This window comes from Dermacentor andersoni, chromosome 2, assembly GCF_023375885.2.
Source record: "Dermacentor andersoni chromosome 2, qqDerAnde1_hic_scaffold, whole genome shotgun sequence".
NCBI lineage: Eukaryota > Metazoa > Arthropoda > Arachnida > Ixodida > Ixodidae > Dermacentor > Dermacentor andersoni.
Window position 1 is genome coordinate 195,864,968 of NC_092815.1, and position 23,918 is coordinate 195,888,885.

Here is a 23,918-nt window from a genome sequence, read left to right on the forward strand (position 1 = left end):
CTAGATGCGTCTCTCGTTGTCAAAGTGTGCAAGTTTGTGGACGACTACCTGGTATTTATTGATTGCACTGATCATGCTTTTGAGCCTGCTGCTTGGGAGACTTGGAGATCTTTAAGAGCTGCAGCCTCTAGAACTAAGAAATGAGGTCCCCACTGATGATTCTTTGCGCTTTCTTGATCTCAGGCAGTGCCTTACAAATAAACAGGTGGGCTAGTGCTTTGAACCGAGAAGTAAGAAGTCACTCTTGCCCTTTAACTCTGCACATTCAAAGCTTGTTAAACGAGGTATTGTAAAGATTTGCCTCGTTAACAGCCTCAATAAATCTTGCTCACATGAAATGCAAGATAGTCTTGCTGCACAGGTTGATCGCCTTTCTTGGGTTGGCTACCCTTTGGCCTTAATTTCAGCCATAGCGGAACAGCTTCTGAAGGGCACAAAACGTGATGAGCACACTCAGTCAAGGAACCAGCCGGTTGAAAGACTGGTTCGCAGTGCTACCGTATGTGCATGATGTCTCCAATAGGCTAAAAAAGATTTGGTAACCTCCAGGAATCCCAGTCCTTTTCTCAGCCCCGGAAAAGCTGGCAAAGCTCTGTAAGCGTGTAAACGCGCCTAAATCGTGTCAGAGTTCTTGCTCTGTCGGGCACAGAAAACGTTTTGCGATATGTGTAACGAATGTGGTTTACCATATTCCCGTTTTGAGGCAGTAAATATGTTGTACGGACAGGCAGGTGCCTAAATGATCGTTTAAGAGTGCACTATAACGTCCATAACACTGTTCAAGGCCACTTGGGCATTCATTGCCGGGACTGCCGCTGCATGCCCCTCTTTGAAGATACGCAAGTTCTAGCGAAACACAGCTCACCCGGTACATTATTGGAGCTTATTTCACCAGAACAATGGGTAGTGTGTGCGTTAGTGCCCCCTCTATCACGCTGACCCCTAGTGAAGTCTTGTATGTCCACAGATAGAAATTGTGATTTTTTTTTAGTGACCATGTTCTTAGTACAATGACTTGCTGTTAGAACACCCCTTGTGACTGCCTTTCATTTTCTGCGCATGGCCCTTTTTGCGTATAAACACACGATGTGGCAACGCAATAAAATATTGTTGGAAGTCAGCGCAGTGTATGTCATCTCTCGCAGTCCTTGTCCTTCACACTGTACGTCATTTTTATACTGAACAGTGAATATTAATTGATTCAAAATTAGAAAAAATATAGTACACATCTGAGCTGCAAGAATGCAATTGATACAGCAAATGACGTTTAGCTTTCCAAAAGAAAGAAAATGTTCACGTTTCACCACGAGGTGCAGGGACTCCATTCTCTGAGCATCTTGACCAATAAATGCAGCGCATGGCATTGCTGGAATCTTGCATCCTGCATTAGCAAAATAAGAAGAGAATCATGAGAGTTCAGTCTGTGCAATTACACATGTGCACTGTGGAAAATCTGATAAGGCAACAAGCTCCTGAAAGTAACAAACTTAATTAATGTGACTGGGAACAATGAACAGCTCAGGCAACTGGGCAAGACAGGTGAAAGGTAGGAGAAATTTCTATTTTGCAAATTTAGGAATTGCATTTACTGTGAACACTAAACCACTATGTCACTGTGAATACAAGGCACATACAGCAGCAAAAGCAAATAAATTTACAGTAGCCTTTTCACCATAGAAAATAAGAGTGAATAAAATTTAAGGACACTACCAATGACATCTCTCAACAGAAATTTGTCCAAGAGTGTGTATGTGACCTTAATATAAAATTGACATGAAATGTGGAATATATCTCTGCATTACACTTTATAAGTACTGCAGCTGAGAACCTTACGGGATATCGCATATTAAGACTGACATGCACAAGACATTAAAAATGGCTGTTTTTACACAACATTATTACACTAGGAGACAAAGAGTAATTTTACAGAGAGTGCACACAAAATGAAAATGAGGGACCCCCACTGGCATTATCATTTGCCCTGCAATACATGCATCCAGCCCAACAATCTCCAACTCCCCAATGCAGTTTATTAGACCCTTTCTGTATCCTAAAATTTATTGTGTATTTCTTATTTACTAATTTAGTAAGAATTGACATTTCGGCATACTTTCCTTGAAAATTTAGCATGTGTTAACTATTTTTTTAGAGCAGGCCCGTTTCTTTCAATAGGTTAGCTTGGCAAATGGTGACAAGTAGTATTCTCAAAGATCATAAGTTTAAATAAACTTATGATCCTTCGTCATGCTCCCACTTTCTACTTCATGCTCTAAACTGTGATACCCCTCCTAGGCAGTTTATGCTGTTCTGTGAATACATACATGGTCCTCCTTTGTGTAGCATCTCAACTAGAGCCTCAAATTTCTTGTCTCCTAAAAAAATCATCTTTACCGCCCAAAATATATTGCACGGTTACCCTTCACTTGGGGGGTGGGGAGGGATTGTATATAAGTGTTCACATAATCAATGAACCTCAGAGCCACAACCATTTCTCATCCTGTGTTGCCACTACCCGCATGAGTCGCAATGGTTGTAAATTGGCTACCCGCCCTCCCCCGCCTAAATGTACATTTTGCCACATGGAAAATGACCACAGCATTGCATTTGATTGAATGAGTCCTCCTGTGCATGTTTTTTTTCTCGTCTTGTAATGGCTAGGTTCAACATGGTCAAGTCTGAAAACTGCCAAGCCCCAACCAATACTTTGTGTAGTTTTAAAATTATGAAGCATTCATTTTTCAAGACTTGTCCCAAATTAAGCATGAGGCAGATTTTCATGATGCAAATGAGGAAAGGTTGTGCTTAGTGACAATGATAGGCCTGCTATATCCTGCAAAACTGTATGAAATGACATATGCTTGCAATTTTCATGAGCAGCTAGCTCAGTACAAGAAATAGGTGCAATGCCTGCGGAAATGTTTTTTAACACCCATGAGAGGTCCTAGTTTCTTGTAATTTCTTCAAATCCCTTGCAGTCTAGATTGCAATCCGGCGCATGTTAATATTGTATTTGAAAGAAAAACAGCTCAAATATTAAGGTTTTGAGAATTATACGGGATTAAATTAAAGGTAGACAAGTAATGCAAGGAGCAAATAACTAGCTCATTGCATATAGTAAGGAAATATTCCTTTCCTGCAAAAACATTGGTAGCAGGAAGGTCATACGAAATTAGCACTGAATGCACAATAAAGACTATCATGCTGGAATGCCCCCATCTGTGAATATTCTTGCACAAAGAAAATCCTCATTATGAAAGGCCATCAAGAAAATGCAAGTGTATGCTTTGGATCAACAGTCATACCTGCAGTATGCACTACAATCGGCAATATTTAAAAACACACACAACTGCATATGATATCAAGCTTAGGCCGCCAAAGAGCCTCAGAGTATTAAATTATAACTTGACTTACTATATTAAACTACACACCTATATCTACTTACAATGTAGTCTTCCCAACTGCTTCCTAGAAGACATCAACAATCTGCCTGAAGGCAAACGCAAGTGGCTTGCTCTTAATGGAGGGCACCAAGGCTGGGCATCGTGAAATTGATGCTATCATCTGCATGACCTGTGAGAAAAAACACTCTAAGATAAACAAATGCTATTAGAATGAAAGACAAGATCACTGGTAATGAGCCTCGTTTTGGTTTGCACGAGAAAAGCAAAAAATATGGACTTTGCGCTGCTTACTAAAAAAGAAGCAAGCTTCCTTCCAGATGTTGCAGTCATGCATTAAGATTGTCACACAGCTGCATGTTTGTATGCTCATATGCTGCTGTCGCTACTGTGCCAGCATGCTTTGCATAGCTTATTATTTCAAGTTATATTGATTATTGTGTTTTCTTGCCAATTTTTGGCAAATAGCACCAGCAAAGAAGTAGCTCACTTACACACACACACTCCCTTGTGAGGAGCGAATTCACACGCACGCATGCATGCACGCGCGCACACACGCACAAGCCTCTACCACATAAGCAGCTTCCCACGCTTGACACACTGCATTTTTTATCCTTTGACACTCCTACTGCTAAGGCATAAAAAGCCTTCGTGTGACCAACCCTAAACTCCTCAACCTACACTTCCAGCTTAAACACTTTCTCGAGATCCAGGACAAGCCTTCTAGCTTCCCTAGTGCTCCAAACTGTAGTTACGAATTTCAATAGGGCTATAGGCGACAGCTCTCGAAGAGCATGCAAACTACCCGGAGAGACCTAAAGCTTGCATATGATACCTCTAAAGCGCAACAACAACACTTCAAATTTTCAAAATTCATTAAAGCTCCTGAAGACAATTGCTATATACGTAGGACGGGGGGTCTCGAATAAACTGCTGTTCACAATTTCAGCGGTTGTATGCATCAACTGAAATGTGGGCTAATGGGAAATTCACGTCTTTAAGATCAGAATTAGTGTAATGGCGAAACACACTACCAGATTTCTTAATCATTTATTTGTGCTCTGGATGTAACGTTTCTTTTAGAATAACAATCAAGGATATCGATCCATCAGGGCAGAGGCGGGAAAAAGGAGGAAGCGTATACCTGACGCCTTCCCACTGATCCTCCTGAGAAACAGCGCCTCATACAGCAGTTGTCCAGGTTGGCTTGAAACCAAACTCGGCTTTCAGGCGGCAACACTCGCTGCACCAAATTGGAAGAGTTTTATTGCGAGTAAAACTCTACCGGCCTTATGCAATACATACGCACGCACACAAAACGCACTCGCGCGCACACAAATATACGCACTCTCAAAGCGCAGACACAAAGGCACGTACGCGCACATTGATAAACACAAACAATCACACATACATGCAGGCAGACACGCTAACACGTGCACGCACACACAGTGACCCACACAGAAACACGCTCACAAAACACGTACGCACTAGACACACGCAAGCACGCCGGCCCATACAAACCGGCATGTATGCGCGCGCAAGACGCACGCATGCATGCACACACACACACACACACACACACACACACACAAAGCGAGCTGAGCTGAGCGCACGCACACACACGAATCGAGCCGAGCGCGAGCGCGCACACACGCACAGACAAAGCGAGCCGAAAACATGTTAAAGGCGCCCGGCAAGCAGCAACAGCAGCACGCGACCGCATCAGGGAGAACCAATACCGCGCCAGTTCTTTCGAAAGGTGGCAAAGTCAGTCGTCCTTTTTCTACGCGACGCAAAAGTGGTCGACCACATTTAACTTAAGTGCGAGCGACCGTATTACAAGAAGCCGCGCTGAACGCACAAAAGAAGCACATCTATGAACGTTCAAGCGCTGAGAAAAGCGTAACTATGCAGGCGCATCACGCCCGATGTAAGACGGGGCGCGATCGAGGTAGTTAACTTGCCCTACTAGGAGTGCAGCTGCTCTTGCTGTTACATTAGGGAATTATGCTACGAGATCACAGTAAGATACTTCTAGAGCGAACAAAAACACGCAACAAACCAAAGAAATACCAAATAAATGGGCACTTGCCTGAAAATTTCCATTATGGCAGTACTACCGACCGCCGACACAGGGCACGTTGCAACTGCTCGTCTCAGCGTCCGTGGATCCATCTTCCAGTGCGTACGAACGCTTTGCTTTGAAGTGGAGCACGAGTAATACACAAAGCACGGGCCACACCTTTTTCTACACCGCGCACAAAACTAATCACACGTTTAAAATTATGTCGCACAGCGCGAGACGCGAACGCATTTCACGTAGCTAAAGAATGCAATAATGGCGTAGCTTCCGCCTTCCCATCGTGCCGCGCATCAAAGTGACTGTACAGCGTCGTGCCGTCACTTCTGGTCGCTTTTCATTGGGCAGGGGGCGGGCGCGCAAATTGAATGTTTATTCTGGCAGTTTGCTTGCTCGAATGGCCGCCTGTTAGCTGCTGCTTCGTTGTTGTCTCCAACAAGAGCGGTGAGGCGGGTAGTTGTTACTACGGTTCGTGCCGAGCATATTTTTTTTGGGGGGGGGGTGGGCGCAGTCTGCGCTGCATGACTGAGGGTACAGTACACAAATCGGGACCGTGAGCGAGACGATCGGCGCTCTTCTGCTGGTGCGATTATATTATTCGCTGCGTCCAAACGAAGCAACCTTGCGAGGTCACAGCGTAGTTACAGCGATATCCTGGCTCGATAAAGACCCTCACATCTTGGTCGTGCGACAGCGACGCGTAAGCATTCATGTGGCGACTGAAGAATGCGTTTGTAAGAGCGTATGCTGTGGATGAGCAATTACAGCTTTGACGACACCAGCCCCTAATATATAGGCTGAGCCTTACAAACTGTGTCCGAGGATGCGCTTAGAAGGCAGACCAGTAGCTTAGTAAAACTCTGAATAACTTAGGCAAGGTACGTGGAGATTCGGATTTGAGAACTTCCACCGTGATCTCGCCGCTATAAATCTCTTCGTTATGGCTTCACCAAGCAAATTGTACGTTGATGCCATTGTACATCAGAGGCTCGTCTAATAAAAATAGCACGTCCCTGTTTGTTCAGCAATGTATCCAGACAGCTTCTTTAATTTCGCCACTTCTTGTTGGGCTTTTAAGGGCACCGAAATATTCGTGCAGAATTGTGCAAGTTGCTCGCGCGTTTTCATTCTGCTACTGCAGTTAGTCTTAGAAGTGTTTAATTGTATGATAATATAATTGTGAGCACAAAATATAGTGATAATTAAATTGTAAGTGAAAGTGCGTACATTTTCTTGATGATACATTTTGGAGTGGCCGTCATGCCAGTAACATCAGAATCCTAGAAAAAGATCGACAGTCACTTAGGAATGCGAAAACTTAATCACTTCATGGATGTACACTTGCAATTATCACGTGACCGTGATACGTCATACATTGTCACGTGTCTTCACAATTCTACCTTCATCTGCCATAATCCACCTTGCTACAGTTTGTACGAACCTTAACCGAATTTATTCCACCCTAATTCACATTATTTACCTATAATTGCTCATAATTAACGTTGTTCTATTTACTACCTTCTGTGTCACTACTGACGTCATACAAGACGCTGATGACGTCACATTTTATTGCTTTGTATAATAAAGCAATAAAATGTGACGTCATCAGCGTCTTGTATGACGTTAGTAGTGATACAGATAGTAGTAAATAGAACAACGTTAATTATGAGCAATTATGGGTAAATTATGCAATAATGCCGCAATTTCACCCCTTCTTTCTGTTGTGTCTACTAGGCCTTGAAAGTATGTATAATATACTTTCAAGGCCTAGTAGACACAACCGAAAGAAGGGGTGAAAGTATACAATATTTGCAGTGCAGGGCAAGAATAGAAAATTAAACTGTAAGACACTTTGAACAGCGATGTTGAATTAGTGGTGTCACAAATTGAGACTGTGGAGGCGGGAAGGCGGTTCCATTCAGTGGCTGTTCTTGGCAAAAAGGAAGAATGGCACATCAATTTTCTGTTGATGGTCGATGCGAGACGAGATACAACTTGGTGTGGTGAAATATTTTCTTTAAGAGAAGGGTTAAAGTACCATATTCTATGAAAAATACACAGACGAAGGTACCTACGACGTAACCAAAGGTCAGGTTGACCTAGTGTTCTTTTCATGGACGTGACGCTAAAATGACGTGAATAATTTGAGAGAATAAAAGGGCGGCGCGGTTCTGAATGCTTTCTGAATGCTTTCAAGGGAAATGACAAGATTGACATGAGCAGGATCCCGTATGGATTGTTGTTGCGGAGAACGCCATCTTTCCTACCTGAAAGGCCATAAAATGCTTTATCATTAAAAATGCAAAACCTACACACATTGCTCAATGGGTGGACGTGTACACGTTACTTAGATTTATGCATCAATGCGTTCAACACCCTTCAGTCGTCGATTTAACACCCTTCTTCTAGCAAAGTCGCACCTTATGTGTAGTGTACACCCTTGTGATATGGTGTTTTGACCGAAAAGGGTGCTAAAAGGGTGTGGACAGGGGTGTAAATGCAGAAAGCACCCCTCTTAACACCCATAAGGGCGTAAAAATGTTTAGTGTGTACTCGCCTTACTAGATAACGTTCTAGCGTTAAACGTTGCCAGGTTCAGGTTCCAATGGCGGCCTGTCCGGATCCAGGGATTCTTAGCACCACTGCTGCGTCACAGGTCTGACCGCCGCCGTGGTTAGTTGCTTCGCAGCTGATGGGGACTGAGGGCCGGGGTTTCATTGTTGTATTCATATAGGAAATTGTGGCCAAGTACTGCACCAGGGTGGCCAATCCTGCTCAGTTGAGGAAGTGCGTTACCGGTTCTGGTCACCGGGATCACGCCGCACTCCAGGCCTGTTTGTGCAATTTTATAAACACGCGTTTTTTTTTTCATCCAGTGGAAAATTGCGCGGCACCGGTATTGAAACCACAGTCCCCTTGCACGCGAGGCGGATGCTATACCTTTACGCCACCACTGCACCTCGTGATGTATTGCGTATTCAGTAACACGTGCATTGTAAGTATAGTCCTTGTGCTGCCACCATGGATGTCACTACGCTCGTCCTTTTATTAAGAAGCATTTCTAGGATGACTCTCGAGGTTTTGTGACACCCTCGTCTGTCTGGGCAGCCTCTACGTCCTCCACCGTCGTGCGTGTCTGCGTGTGCGGCTGTTTCATTTTTTTAATGTGAAGTTACTTGCATGTACCTACGCATACTGCGGTAGACAACTAGCTAAGCAGGTCACTGTCTTGCCTGGTTTGGTGCATCAGTAATATTACATGCCTTAGGGTGAGATACCTCGGTTGGTGCAATTGCAGTAATATATTGCACGCCTGAGGGAAGGATTTGAACCAGCGTCGCGCAGTGCAACACCTCATGCTTCGGCCTGTTAGCTCAGATTCGCGGGGAACGAGCGAATAAAAACCTCACGAGACCTATTCAGTGTGCGACCTTAGCGCTTGGAGACCGATGGCGCACGCGACAACCTAAATAATAACAATTTACTTGCCTGGTATGAAAGCGCGCCAGTTTCCCGCGTCCTGAGCGGAAAACTTGCTTAATCTTTGAGACGCTCTGTGTTACTGCGCCCTTTTCAAGTTCAGTCAAGTTTACAGAGTGCATTACCTTCGGGATCGAATATACGCGCTCCTATTCAATGGTGGATACATTGTCAGAACAAAGCTAAAACAAGATATAGAAATGTGTGGAATAAAAACCTAATCACAGCTGTCGATACACGATATCTTAAAATATGTGATCAGCGCATTGCTCCAGGCTAAGTACAGGGCCCAGAAAAGCAGAACGCGCCATTTGTGAAAAGCAGAATGCGCAACTGCTCCAGTACGCAACGGGACGACGTGCAAAAGATGATAGCGCCTTTACCGTTTAAAGTGGAGTTGTTTTGTGTCGTTGTAGTGCTGCCAGGCCTCAATCCATAGATGTTCCAAGCTCATCAGTATGAAAGTGTAGTTGTCGCTCAGCTCGGTTGCGTAAAAAAATTGTTAACTCTGATTTATAGCTTGTTATTATTTGAAGTTTGTGCTAATTTAGTCACAGCATGTCCCCGTCGCGTCTGAATTGTTCAGAAAAGGAATCGTAAGTTTCCTATGCCCACAACGTAGTATAAGATAATGTGTACAGCGCAATTTAGACACCCCGTATAAACTCAATTACAGCAGGAAGGTTTACCTTGAAGTTAGTGTAATAAATCCTCTTGGGCAGAAAGTGCCAAAGTTCACCTGTCTGCGGAAGGTGAACATGAGGCCCACCGATGTTTCGACGTTATTTCCGATAACCACAACGCATGACCCTCTCTAACAAAGCTTCAAAACTGTATATTTTATGCTGTTTATTTGCATAATGATAACATTCACAAGGACAACTGCACAGCAACATAACACACACGGTCTTAACAAAGCAAATGGCACCGCAAGAGCCGCGAGATCCAAACACCAGATTTGCAAGCAAGTCAACGCAGAGCTTTCCTCTGGAATACAGAGAGCAGATTTATCTAAAAAAATACAAACAAACAAAAGGCTAATGCAGCGTCTGCAGTGGAGCATACTGAACTAGAAAGGATTTGAACTTGACAAATGCACTTGGACAAAGCAGCTTAGACATAAGCGAAGAGCAAGCGCGCCGCATAAGCATGTGACTTGCAACTAAAATGCCTTCAACCCGACAATTCATTCTCATAAACACTTGAGCCGTTCGCCCTAACACATTCACCGGCGGGACTACGCTAGCCAAAGGTAATCGCTCTCTTTTGGCAAGAAATTTGTTGCTATACGATATTTCTCTAAGCAAAGTTCACAGCGTTCTCAGATCGACCACGGTAACTGGATTCCGCCGGCTCCGACTGGCTTTGGCGCAAATGCTGGCACAGGTGCGGACGCCGACTTCGCGAAGGGGACGACAATCGGGTTGGCGTTGAAGACGGCGTCGCCCGTTTGGCCGGGTGCAGTTCCCGGTTCGTTGGTGTCCACGGTGGCGCGGTAGCCGTTCAGGTCAGCCACGTATTCGACGCGTCTGAACAGGCCTCCGGCGTCCTTGTAGCCGTACGAGCCTTTCTTGGCGTTGCTGGCATCACCCGACTCTTTGTGGTAGAGCTGCGTGCCGTACTCGTCCACATTCTCGAAGCCAAAAGTGTACGGCTGTGGAGGCTGCAATTTGGCCGCACACACGTGTAACAGTAAATGAAAAAGCTGTTTATTGCAATACAAGAGAAATGAACGCGACATAGCTGACCCGCGTCAAACTGGAAGCAAATAATCAGTGAAATATTACATATGCAATAACTAAAAGGAAGAAAGCTGAATTAATCGGCAACAAGCATCCGCTGAGAAATTGGTTAAGCATGACGCAAAGAAATCTCACTAGAATCCGTTCAGCTCTAATACAATTGGCTTGAGACGTGTATGACATTGTGATTTGTATGTGTTTTTATACAGTGGAAAAAGCAATATGCATGTTTTTTTTTTTAAATGCTACCTTATTGAAGGTAGAAGCCGATCGTAAAATGCGCCCTCACATATTTCCGGGGCGCTCACTGAATCTGCAAAATACCTCTTAGAATATTTCATTTATCAAAGTATCACAGTATGTTACTAACAAATCGCTGATGAAGAATGTAAGTATCATATGGAGAAGCTTGTTAGGTTGTTGCTTCCTGCTAAACTAAAGCGTGAAGAGGCAGCATGGGTCCGGAGCAATGGCTATACAACGTGTGACCCAGCCTGGAGTGGTACTTACGTCAACCGGATCTTGAGCGCAGGCACAGACGATGAGACAGAACAGTAGCAGCTGCAAGAAAGGAAAAACCAGTTACGCGCATGTCAAATTCCAAACATGTGGTACCTGGGCTCAAAAAACGGCGGTCATATAGAATTTAATAAAGGGTATATAATGAGAGGCCTGATAATCCCACTGCGATTTTCTTCATTACTTAAGGTGTATCATTGACGCCGTATCAGGATGCATTAGGATATAAAGGATTCATCATATTGTTACTTGAACAACAGATTTCATTGTCAATTCATTTTTCAGTGTTTCAGAATTATGCGAACTTCTCTAGGGAATGTATTGGTAGACATAAGAGAAAAAAAAAGCGGAAAGAGTGTGTGTGTCTTGTTTTGGGACCTTTGAACATGTAAGCTTCTCAACAGTATTAGTAAATAAAAAAAGGAAGTTTGCTATAATCTAACATCCGTCGATATCATAATATTGGAAGCTGGTAGTCCAAGCATTCAGCTGATCGAATAGATTTAGTAGGCTGCATTACGCGGCCCTGAAATCACAAGCCCAGTTATTTAATCCTGCTGCATAAAACCATTGCTTCAACTTTTCTGCCTTTAACTGAAAGTGAGCGTAAATTCGAGCAAAACATTGGTCTTTTTTGCTTATTTATTGGAAATCTTGATGTAGCTCTGCTCACAAGAAGAATAAACTATTTCTGCTCCTGTAGTTTCCATATGGGAAGTGTTCCCTGGTTAAAAAAAACATATGCTAGAACACAAATCATATGATGTGGGATTGAGTTATGAACTAGATGGGTATTTTTTACTAACTCTTGAGGAATAACACTCAATCGGCGTATTCTCATCAGAGAACTCTGCAAAGTGCGTGCTAATATATTTTAGCCGATGCAGGTAAGTTGTTCTCTTCATGGGAAGCGCGTACTCCACAGAAGTAACCAGTATTTAGGTGCTTATTTTTACTTTATATTTACAGATACTGTTATCTCGGAAAAGAGACGTAGCACGAGTAAACACAAATATAAAAACAAGAAAATAAAAAGCAACTTCACACAGCACGTACATGTGACTTTTTGAAGGCATATAATGTAGAATACAAATAATAATAGCTAAAAGAGCAATTCAGGGTCGTGTACGAGCACGAGCAGTAACTTATGAAGTAGAAAACTAGCCTGTTTGTTGTACAGCCTCTTGTATGGGAGCTTTGGATGGCTTATATCTAACCGAACGAACTAGTTTCTTCCACGCTTCTACGGTTTCGGAAAAAATGATTACTTGAAACAATCACCATATGACACTAATGCCAAAATTTTTAGTGGGTCTGTTTAACGTGTTATGCAAGCTGAAGTATCAATGAATGAACTTGCCGCCTATACGAAAGAGGACACGTGAACAACCGTTTTCGGCAGGACAACTTCTTTTGATCAGCGCCGAACATCCAATGGATATAAAAAATACAAGCGTGCAGTGGCGGTGAGTGGCGATTATATTGCTGAAGATGAATGCAATTGCTTTCTTCTAGATTTTTCTCGGGTTTTTTTACGTCGCAGGAATGGTGAGCTGAACTAACCAGTAAAGATGCTTTAGAGTTTTCCTTACTAATGTTTTCTAGGTAGTTTATTTCCTTTCCTAAGTCGTGTGGTTTGGAGTGCGTTTTAGGTAGGTAACCTTACGAAGCGCTTGAAAGTATACCGAGTAAACATGCCTTTGCCCCTTTAAGCTGGAAGTGAAAGCCACTCCTAGTTATTTGAAATCCGTAACACGTATTATTGAGGCTATGTTTATCATAGGCATACTTAAATATAAAGGGACTCGTTTCGTTATGCGAATTCATAACGATTGTCGTTTGGAAATTCATTGGCATTTGCCTAGCTTTACTCCAATTTGTAGAGCCTAGAAATACAATTCAGATAACCATCGATGTTCGAATAAGGACGCAATCGTTAGCGTATAGTTGTAGTTTTAGCCCAGTGTCATTATTTACATTTACAGCATCACTAATGTAGATAACAAATAAGGGCAGGTATGAAAGAGATTCTTGAGGTCTGCTTGCCCGAAGTCACCGGAACTAAGCTTGGTTTAAATGATTTCAGTGCAACATACGGAGGCCGTAGATGTGGGTAGTCTGTCCGGGATCCAAGAGACCAGAGAATTGTTCCTAATTGTTACCTTGAGTTGAAAAACGAGCCAGCTGTGGCAGACCGTATCAAATGCTTTTGTATAATTGGCAAATATTGCCATGAAAATTCAGAGTAGAAGTGACGTCATGCGATAATCCAATTAATTGAATATTCGTTCGATAACCTGCCCTAAGCCATGCTGCTGCCGCGATAATATTTTGTTGTCACTTAGGTACTGGATGACGTGCCTAGATATAGCGTGTTTCAAGAGGCTGCAACAATCCATAATGAGGTAATCAGTTTAAATTTCGTGTTCAGAAGCCCGTTGCCACTCTTGTACATTGGAACAACATTTGCTACCTTCCACATGAGAGGAATTTTTGATAACTCAAGTATTTTCGATAGATTAAGCAGGCAGCGAGATCATCATAATACGTGTCGCTTTAGAAACATGCGGGAACACCGTATGGTTTTGGCGTTCTTAGTCGCGTCAATGTTGAGGAGAATGTTTTGAACAGCAGCAAGCGCCACCTGTACACAAGGAAGAACGCGAAGGGAGATAAAACTGCAGCGATCGGGATCAGTGCCATCATCAGCATGAAATACGGCCCCGAAGCAGTTCTTAAGATCTTGGGAGACGACTGAGTGCTCCCAGCATAGCTGGCCGTTTGCGATCAAAGACGATGCCCCGGATGAGTGGTGCGATTTGTGTGCCAAAACTTGGACTGGTTTTCATTCATGTATGTTTTTAAAGGGCTGTTGTACAAGAAGTAGTTAGGGTCATGTGCTTTTTTTAGTCCTGCCTTGGGAGAGCTAAGTAGCGAGTCTCGGATCTGATTACCTCGTGTTTTACATAGACTCTTGGCACGCCGTTGGAGTTGATTTATTTGCCTGTAATACCACGCATGCATGAAATTTGATTGCAGACTTTACTAAATTAGCTAAATTATCGTACGTAACTTAAGATAACATTAACAATAAACTGTCATGCCATCCCAGCAATGGCATAATAAGTTAACTGCGTGATCAATCAGCGTAAATTTTCCAGGTCCGTCGGCAAGATACCCAGCGAGCAGCCAGCGCATGCTCAAAGATGGAATGTTCACTGCCACTACTTTAACCTGCCTAAAGAGGTGAGAAACACCTACAGCGGTTGATCCGTAAGCACCATGTACTTCATAAGGAGTAGCTATTCCGGAACATTTTTTTCAGACTGCATGCTCATTCAGAGCACGCATACAAACGTGGCCCTGCCGGCTTAATCATCCTCCTACTAGTCAGGCATTATCGTTTGTAGTGCTCGCGGTGCCATATTATCGCCGACTGTCATCGTTCAACACGCCCTGTAGGCGCACGTAATGAGACCGCTGCCGCATGCAGCTTGACAAGTCTCGTTACATCGCTTTTAGAGGTTTCGTCTCATTAACAGTGTCGCTCACTCGTCGTCGCACCGAAGGAGAACTACGCGCCACATGTTCGTTTCACGGGATCGTAAGGCACCCGCTTTCGCATGCACGCAGGAACTCGGCTCACCTTGGCAAAAAACGCGGCGGCGGCGGCGGCGTGGCTGGACTGTGTTGCGGCGGACATTTCTGCAGCGTGGTCGTTGGCGGTTACTCTCTTCCGGCGTGCCTCAACGTCGCGCAATGCGGTACGATGTGTGTGTGCGTGTGTGCGCCTCTGGCCGACGCTTTTATACGCTGCAGGCTTCTTCAGGCGCGCCGCGTCCGTTTGTCGACGTCGTCCCACTTCCAGAAGAGAGCGGTGCGCTTTACTTTCTTTTCGCCCCGTTGCCATTCTTTTCCCCGCTTTCCGACGGGGTGAGAGCTTTGATTTTTCATTCTTGCTTCCGTCGCCTCGCAGGCCTCCCTACCGTTACCTTCGCCCTCCGGAACTTCTTGTCATTTCGTTACTCCGTTTTCTTTTTGTGTTTCTTCAATTTACATTCTTCCGCGTGGAAAGCGAGAACGCCCAAGGCCCACAATGCCGAGATGCGCTCCAGAATGAAGAGTAACACTTCGACTGAGAAAAGGGAGATGTGGGTTTACGTACTCGTCATCTATTCTTCTCCTCATCGTCATCGACGCGACAGTCAGAGGTCGTGTGACGGCAACACTGCGCTATGCGCCGCCTATTGTGCCAGAATGGCGTGCTCCAGAAATGCGCCCATTGCTCTCAGCGGCCACAAGAACGGATAGCAAGCGCTCACCATTGCGTAAAAATAAGTGGCGAACGTTGTCACTCTGCACTCGTATTAACATAGGAAGACATCAATTTATCATAGGCGTAAATTAAATGGGGCTGCCGTTGTAGTACAGTCCATAGATATGTGAAATATTGCAACAGGTTTAGTCAGTGGGCGCCTCGTCTATTTCGCCACGGAGATTAAAAAATAAGTTATAGAGGTTCCTTAAACTTCTTCCGACAGCTGGCTATATGTTACGAAGGCTGCTTGAGCACTAACGGGACTAAAATTCCGTTTGCGCTTAGATATGGTAAATGCTGTTTCCGCAATTCCTGGGAGCGGCTGTTTACGCCAATTGAAGGGACCATTTGCCAAAAACAATGTGCCAAGAATTTATTTATTTATTTATTTATTTATTTCAGATACTCTCCAATCCATAATGGATTTACACAGAGAAGTGGAAGCAAAACATGCCCAAAATGGCACTTTCGAATAAAGTATTGTGCAGGTTGCTAGTTAACGAGGCGGGAAGCTGATTCCATTCATATGGCGTGTTCGGCACGAGCAAATAGAAGCACATGTTGGTTTCGCAGACTGGCACTTCAACTTTTAGGTGATGGCCGACATGAGATGAAACGTAGCAAGGTGGAGAGTACGAGGTGCAATTCAGCTTTGGGTTGGGGAAGATCTTCTCAAAAGATATGAGCAGGCTAGTTCTCGTCTGCCGGAAAGAATAGGGAGGAGAAGATAATTTTTTTTTTCAGTATTACTGGCGGCACGCAAATATTTGGCAACAATGTACCGAGCTGAATGGTTCTGGATGCCTTCCAGTGCGGATACAAGTGCAGGCGAGTCAGGGTCCCCGAATTAGGAAGAGTATTGGAGTTCTTACCTTTATATTGCTTTATAAACAAGAAGTTTTAAGCAAACAGACGCTAAATAAGGTCGACGGAAAATCCCAGAATGCGGTTAGTATTGTTATTCCATGTCAAATTGTTATCGATGTCAACACCAATTTACTTAATAAATTATTTGACAGAGGATCATAGGCATTTTTTATAGAATAAAAATAGATAGTACTGTCAGTTCAGTTCCGTTCTCGCAGATCGTCATTATTTTGAATTTGTTAACATTCAGTTTCATCGATCAGAGACACCAAAAGTTATACTGTCACGATCAGACTGAGTATGAGTACAATCAGGCGACTTAGTTATTCCGCAGTAAGTCAGGCATTCAAGAAACTTTATTAAGTCCCAAGGAACTACTAAGTCGTAGGTGCGAGCCGCTCCTACGTTGGGGCCGCAAAACCATGGTCCTCCGCCCGTTCGCGGGCCCTTTGGACATCCCTTAATTGGTCCTAGGGATCACTGCTTTTAAGGGCATCTTCCCAGTCCTCTTGTTTATAAAAAGAGGCGTTTTGTAACGCAGAATATTGCCATAGCATGTGTGCTAACGAGCAATACTCTTCATTGCACTCAGAGCAGTCTGGGTCAATATCCGGCGCAAAGCGGCTGAACTTTCCTCTCGAAGGGAAAGATCCCGTTTGTAACGTTCTCAATGTAGAACATTGAGGTCTGCTTAGCTTTGGTTGTGGGAGCGGGAAAATTGCCTGCGCCCAAGCTGATAGTGTTTGATTATTTCATGAAAAGAGAGTAATTGGTCAGAGTTATGCTCACAATCCTGGCTGTTGAGCGTACCGGGACCATTGCAGCATGTTAGGCCTCGCGCTTGGTCCCTAACTAGCTCATTCGGGTTGCGTTTGCTGGGATGTACATTTGCTCCCATGTGCGCCGGGAACCATGAGATAGTGTGAGATGCATCAGTCGGTCTTTGCTTGATTATAGCCGCCGCCTCTTTCGAAATTAGGCCAGACAGAAAGGCTCGCGTGGCTGATCTCGAAGCAGAGTAGATGTAAGGCCATGAGGGGTCATTCATAGCTAATGCGATGGAAGCCTGTTCAGCCACCGCTTCCGTGGTGTATCTTACTGAAGCTACAGTAAGGATTTTCACGTGAGGATCAATTACAACAGCTGTAAATGACTCTTTGCGCCCATACTGGGCAACATCTACATAGGCAGTTAATTGCAGGCTTTTGTACGTAATGTCAATGATTGAGCGGGCTCGTGCCTTGCGCCTAGCCGCATTATATTGGGGCTGTACATTCCGTGGGAAAGGGCCAAACTGAATGGTCGCCCTCAGGGTTTGAGAGAGCATGATGTGATTCGCGTCGATGGTCAAGGAGGCCAGGCCTGCGGACATTAATGTGCTTCCGCCTGCCTTTGAAGACGAGAGGCAGACAGTTTGGGCCGTTATTTGTGCTTCGATTACCTAATTCAGGGTATTGTGAACCCCTAAGTGTAGGAGCTGCTCGGTGCTAGTGCTAGTGGGAATTTCCAGTGTGCGTTTCATCCTGCCCCTCGTCAGCGCATCAATTTTGGCCTCATCCGAGCTGGACCAGTAGAGCGCTGATACTACGTAGTTTATGTGGCTCATAAGGAACGCATGATACAGCCTAAGGAGATCGCTCTCACTGAGGTCGCCTCTGCGGTTCGAGACTATTGTGATTAATGCGAGCATGTTCTACGACTTTGCCTTGACGCGGACCCCAGTTTGATTGCTGCTTCCCTTTACATTTATAATAACACATAGAATTGTGGCTGATAAAACTCTGGGAATCATCTGACCAGATTCCGCATATAGGTTAACGGGAATCTGATCGAGAGGGGTACAGGGTCTCTTGCCCCTGCGATCTGCTCTATAAAGCAGTAGTTGTGACTTTCACGGTGACAGGCAGGGTCCTCTCCCATTTAAGTATCTCTTGGCAGAATCCAAGGCCTCCTGAAGGGCACTCTCTATGGCCCCGTCGCACCCCCCACAGCACAGGGGAGTGTCTCCCATAACCCCACGCCTGATGCGCCACGTTAAAGTCTCCAGCTACAACAAGGGGAACATTTTTTGCTTTGGCCGCCGCCTTGGCTATAATCGACAAGTATGCTTGGTGACGGTCTCCCGGCGAACCGCAAACATCTACAATGAAAACGCTCTTTTGAAGCGAGCTGCTGCTAGTGATTACGATAGGCATTACCTCCGCCTTCGTGTTGGCCAATTGCAATTTGTGCTCCTGAAAGGAGCATTTCTTCGCAAGCAGCAACGCCAGGCTGAGTTTGCCCTCTTCGGTGGCCGAGATAGCTCGGAAACCCCGGAAATGACGAAATTTTAGTTCTGGGGTGCTATGCAGGATGCGCCGAGTTTCTCGTTCACCCGAGTTTTACCCGAGTTTGCTCGAAGGCAGTCAGTGAACGGAGAAAGCGCGGAACGCGCAAAAGCTGCGGGCAAAAAAATATGTAGACAAAAAGCAGCGTATGACAACATGAGCGCACCCTGCGTGGCACGCTGCTTCCACGTTTCAAGCGCAGAAGACTGCACAACGAAACGCGCCAGGCCACGTATTGTTATCAATGGATTATCGCGTCTTAGCAATACCGTGACTGTCCCCCTGTCTGTCTGCGCACTTGCCGTGAGCCGCTTGCCACGCCTGTCCTGGGCGCGTCAAGGGCGTGCCTCCTCTTTCGGGTATTATCTTTCTATGCTCCATCGAATTGTGTAGGCGCATTCTTGCAACTACACTTTCACTCAAACGAATACTTTAAAATAAAACAAATAAAATAACGAACATTTCTAGCTATTTAAATATCTCTTTTTCGTTTTGAATGCTAGAAAGTTCTGATGACAAACGGAGATCAAGCAAATTATTAAATTTTGCACTTCTTGCCGCGAGTGGCGACAGTGAGGCAAAAGCTTAGAAGCAGATACATTGAAGATGGTCGCACGCACAAGGGAGTTCACACGGGGAGAAGTCGCCTAGGGGCGCTGCAGCGCTATTCTCAAAAAAGTCACTCATGACCCATGGAGGGTCATGATCACTCATTCCCTATTAGGCGAATAAAAACACAGCGCCGCGGTACGGCTGTTCATCGCAGGCGCTTCACTAGGCTATTAAGGCCCTTGCTTTATCAACTAAAAATGACACATTAGTAATAGGTACGGGAGCAACGGCTGTCGCTGCAATATGGCGGTAAGTTATCTTAAGGTCCGTAGTGACGCAGTTCAGTGAAAATGCACCAGTTTATCTTTGTGCGCGAAGCCTCTGCGATACATTGCGAAGAATTGCGTGCTTCCCAGCTACACAATTCATCGCTTGCCATCGTTTGCGCAGTGCAGGTGCATCTGAGCGCATGTACGCAGTATTTGAGTGTGTTGTGCAGTCCAAGGTGCTTGCGGATTACCTCTGCTGGAGCCAGCAGCGATCGCAGATGGATATCGTAACGACACTGCAGCAATCGCATTTTGGCAGGTGAGGACTCTTGTGTGTAGTTATGAAATGAGACTTTGAATGGAGAAAGGTGTTGGAACTCTTGAGTGCGCAGTGCTTGTGATGGCGAAATGCCATTGCACTGGGTCTAGAAGAGCGAGCGTTTCTCGGACGCTGATAGTGTTTACGACGCTGTGGCTCTGATACATCACCGATGACAGAGCAGCCATCTCAAACGACAGCTGCGATACGCACTCCTCAGCATCGTCGTCACCCTCGGCGCATCGACGCCTTGCAAGCAGCTACAGGGACGTGCCGATAATTATTTACTGTGCGGTATGTCGCCACAATACAGGCAATGAAACCATGTTGTGGGGTCATCTCAGCACGAGAAGATGTGTGCATAAGCCAGCGACAGTCAACACTTTGTTTTTGATAGTGGTGCTCAGTACATTACCGATGACATTGCGTTGTGCGTGTTTTATGTCGGCGGTCAAGATTGTTGATGCCTCTCAGCTCGACACCGCGTCGCTGTTGCCGAAAGATAAGTTGGGCGTGGCCCAACTGTGGTGGGTGCGCGCACAAGAGTTACATGCCTCGCGCGGGGCGTGACCTCTGGTTTTGATTGACAGGTGAACTCGTACTAAACTCGTACATCGCAAACACCCTCCTACTTGAACTCGTACACCCCTCCGAGTTCAACTCGGGAACATGGCGGCGGCAGCAGCAGCCTGTGTCATTGCATCCTGCGGCAGCAAGCGTCAGTATGACCGTCTGGACCCGTTCACCTACATGACCGACGTGGAGTTTCAGCGTCATTTTCGCCTGTCGAAGACATCAGTGCGCTGACTGTGTGACGAGCTAAGTGAAGACTCTAGTCTGCGGAGACAGCGTGGCGGACTTCATTCGCTCACCGTCGTAGAGCAAGACGTCTGCGCCCTCCGTTTCTACGGGACTGGGAGTTTTCAGGGAAGCGTCGGCGCCGCCGAGCGTTACATTGGATGTCATCAAACTACTGTTAGCCGCTGTGTCAGAGATGTGTCTGACGCGCTTATCAATGCGGCATTGCGTAAGCGGTGGCTAGCTTTCCCGAAGAGTGCGGCTGAGCGGGCATATATAAAAGAATGCTTCCTACTTAGTAGGAACACTCCGAACGTAGTCGGGTGTGTCGACGGAAAGTACGTAGGAATTTAGGGGCCTTCAATGTCAGCGTAACTGTGATTAGCATTGAAGCAATGTCTAGACACGCCATAGTGCCAAATTTGTCCCTTTTGTGTAGCCGACTTAAATTTTGTGTTACCGACATCTCACATACAGCAGCCTATGATCCTGCCTTTTTCGCTGGTTGCTGTCTTTTTGCCGATTGTTCTACTTATCGGTCAGGGTGCCTTCCAAATGACTCACTTTCTTTGGAAAGAGGTTAATTAAGTATAAATAGATGAATGGAAATCACAAATTGTGTGAAGTAACCTATGAATGCTAATCTCATAAAGAACTTGGGGTTCTTCACTGGTGAAGTTACTTAGTATGCATGATGCTGAATTTTGGTCATGCGTCATCTGTCGGCCGCACTATGAAACAGCGAGGCATTGCACAATTCGTTGCAGAACGAGGTGTGGATGTTGCGCTAAGCCGGTTGTGCATATGCATTTGTGGCGAAATGAAAATGCATTGAGAATCTTAGTGTGCTGGTTTGCATGAAGAAAATACTTCAGATTGTTTGCTCTGTTCACTGTTGATGCATGCGCCAGAGGTTCAGTGTATCTTCTTTGGGGAGGGGGCAGCGTTATTCTGGATGGATAAATCATATATTTTTGTCTCATAATGAGGCTGTAATTCTTAAGCAGTACAACAATGGAGATCCAATGCTCTGCAGAACTCGGTGTGCGTGAAGTTGTCATGAACCACCAAGGCAAAACTACATATAGGGAGAAATGTGGTGCAGAACCCAATGAAAAGTGGGTCTTTAACCCGCCATCATAAAAATAAAAATTGCAGAGCAAATAGACCTTCTGTACAGCTTTAGAGCAATGATTACGCAAAACGCGATATGCCCAAACGAGTAAAAGCTTGCCGCAATGCCAAAGTAGGATGAGCGACATGCAGCATATTTGGCAACAAACATGTCTTGTAACCGCTATTTTTATTGTAAGCCTCGCTGTCACACTTTTCCCTCCGCCACTCCCTTTACTGAAACGTGGCACTCTCTTTCCATTGGTGTCATCATGGTGATGGTAAAGGCAGCAGTAAGATTGGTTAATGCTTGTCCCTCTGATTCCTGTGAGTTTAGGTAAATAATATGGCACGTGCATACACCTGTGCTTCAAAATTTACCAATTGTGATTTTTTGGAGAGCAAATTTGTGTTGGGACATTTCAAAGATGTGCGCCGCTGTGGCCTAATAACTAGAGCATTGGTGAGGTTGAAGACTGGGTGTATTGGTATAGAAGCTTGAAGTTGAATTGCACAACAATTCGACGGCACACAAAGAAGCGAAATACACACAGCAGAACTCTCTGCTGTGTGTGTTACCCTTCTTTGTGTGCCGTCTAATTTTTGTGCAATCCAAATTCAACTAGAGCATTGTGCTTCTTTGGTGCAGGACCCAGGAAGTTTGAGCTATTCGACAACATGCCATTGCCTTGCCACACAATTATGGAAGTCTGAAGGTTTGAAAACAAAGCTTTGGTTTCAAATCCACCTGCTCATGTAATACAAGCATTGATTGAAAGAACCGTCATACAAAAATAATGGGGAAATCAATGGCCTGTGAAAAGTGTATTTTGTATATTGATACTGTTGACATAATAGGTGCCATACCGGCCTCAAAATTGTACTGGACAGAGCAGTTTCTTGCCTATGTGAAACACAAGCTTCCATTACATGCTATGCAGATAACCAAGCTCAGTTTGTTTTGACGTGGTACACAACATTCACTGTAATCTGTTTTTGATTCTAAAGTGCCAAACACCACCTCTTTTTCAAGGATGTCATGGGAATATTTGGCGAGAACTGTTTACAGCCCCTCATAATGGAAGTGTGGCCAGCCAGCGTTGCTTGGATGCCTTTATAGATTTCTGTTCCTGATCATTGTGTGCTATCAAGTTGCTAAAGTCTATGCAACTGGTGCAAGGTATTACGTGATTCTATAGCCAGATATATCTTTAGGAGGCTGCGGAATCTGCACTTTAAATGCAGGTGAACACATGCCTGCACCAATGGGCACGCACTCTAGACTGACGTTGTACCGCCGCACGCACTAATACCCGCTCTTTGGAGAGGGACTATTTCTTTAGATAAGGAGGCAATCGGCAGCTGCGCTTTGGTCATCTGGGCGGGGCCTCACCTGTCTTATGAAGTTGTATCCGACTAGAGGATGCCGCTTTTCATGCAATACAGAAGGACTAAGTGTACAATTATTTGGCCTATGAAATGGATACATCAGAAGGGAGCTATGCAAGCGCTTAAGCTGTGTGAAAATTAGTACATGCAAATATATGACATTGTTAAAGAATATGTGGTAGCGGACATGCATGTAATGGCACGCTTGAATCGTGGAGTGTTGCAGTCATATGCACAGTCTATAGGTGCTAGAATTATTAAGCTCCTGCTGTTTTCTGTCTTTTCATTGTGAATTAAACACACCGTTCCTCTTGTGGCTAATCAACACGCACTATATTCTTGCACATAGAAAGAACAAACAGCGCAATGACGTGTATGCTGCATTAGTGTATTTTTTCGTTTACATGGTCCAAGAGTGCCACAGGTTGTCTTACGTTTTTCCGTATATTGAAGAGACACCAAGTGGATGATACAAGTGTCCTAATATGCACAGCACAATCTTTACTGCAATAATTTTATTCATGTTCCTGAATAATAAACAAAATAATAAACTGAAAGCTCCTTTATAAGGTGTCTTCTGGCGGCTCGACTGGAGAGCAGTGAGGGCACCGATACTGCTGTTGCAGAGTAGCCCTCTGGTCGTCTGTCACACTCTCAATAGCACGTGCCTGCACTCGCTTGCTAACACAAGGCAGTTGAGTGCCTCCAGCAGCAGAATGTCTTGCTGCAAAAAAAGTGGATTATTGA

General features: G+C 44.8%; 2 long non-coding RNA genes across 2 annotated transcripts; both read right to left on the bottom strand.

The window, feature by feature from the left end:
* Window positions 1-1,025: 1,025 nt before the first annotated feature.
* LOC129387379 (uncharacterized) lies at window positions 1,026-5,763 on the bottom strand. The gene is made up of 4 exons (XR_008614628.2): window positions 5,491-5,763; window positions 4,543-4,641; window positions 3,443-3,570; window positions 1,026-1,381 (listed from the first exon to the last, which is right to left on the bottom strand). It is a non-coding gene; the product is annotated as an uncharacterized lncRNA (long non-coding RNA).
* A 4,029-nt stretch (window positions 5,764-9,792) lies between these two features.
* LOC129387378 (uncharacterized) lies at window positions 9,793-11,263 on the bottom strand. Its single transcript, XR_008614627.1, has 2 exons — window positions 11,211-11,263; window positions 9,793-10,621 (listed from the first exon to the last, which is right to left on the bottom strand). It is a non-coding gene; the product is annotated as an uncharacterized lncRNA (long non-coding RNA).
* Between the last annotated feature and the right edge of the window lie 12,655 nt (window positions 11,264-23,918).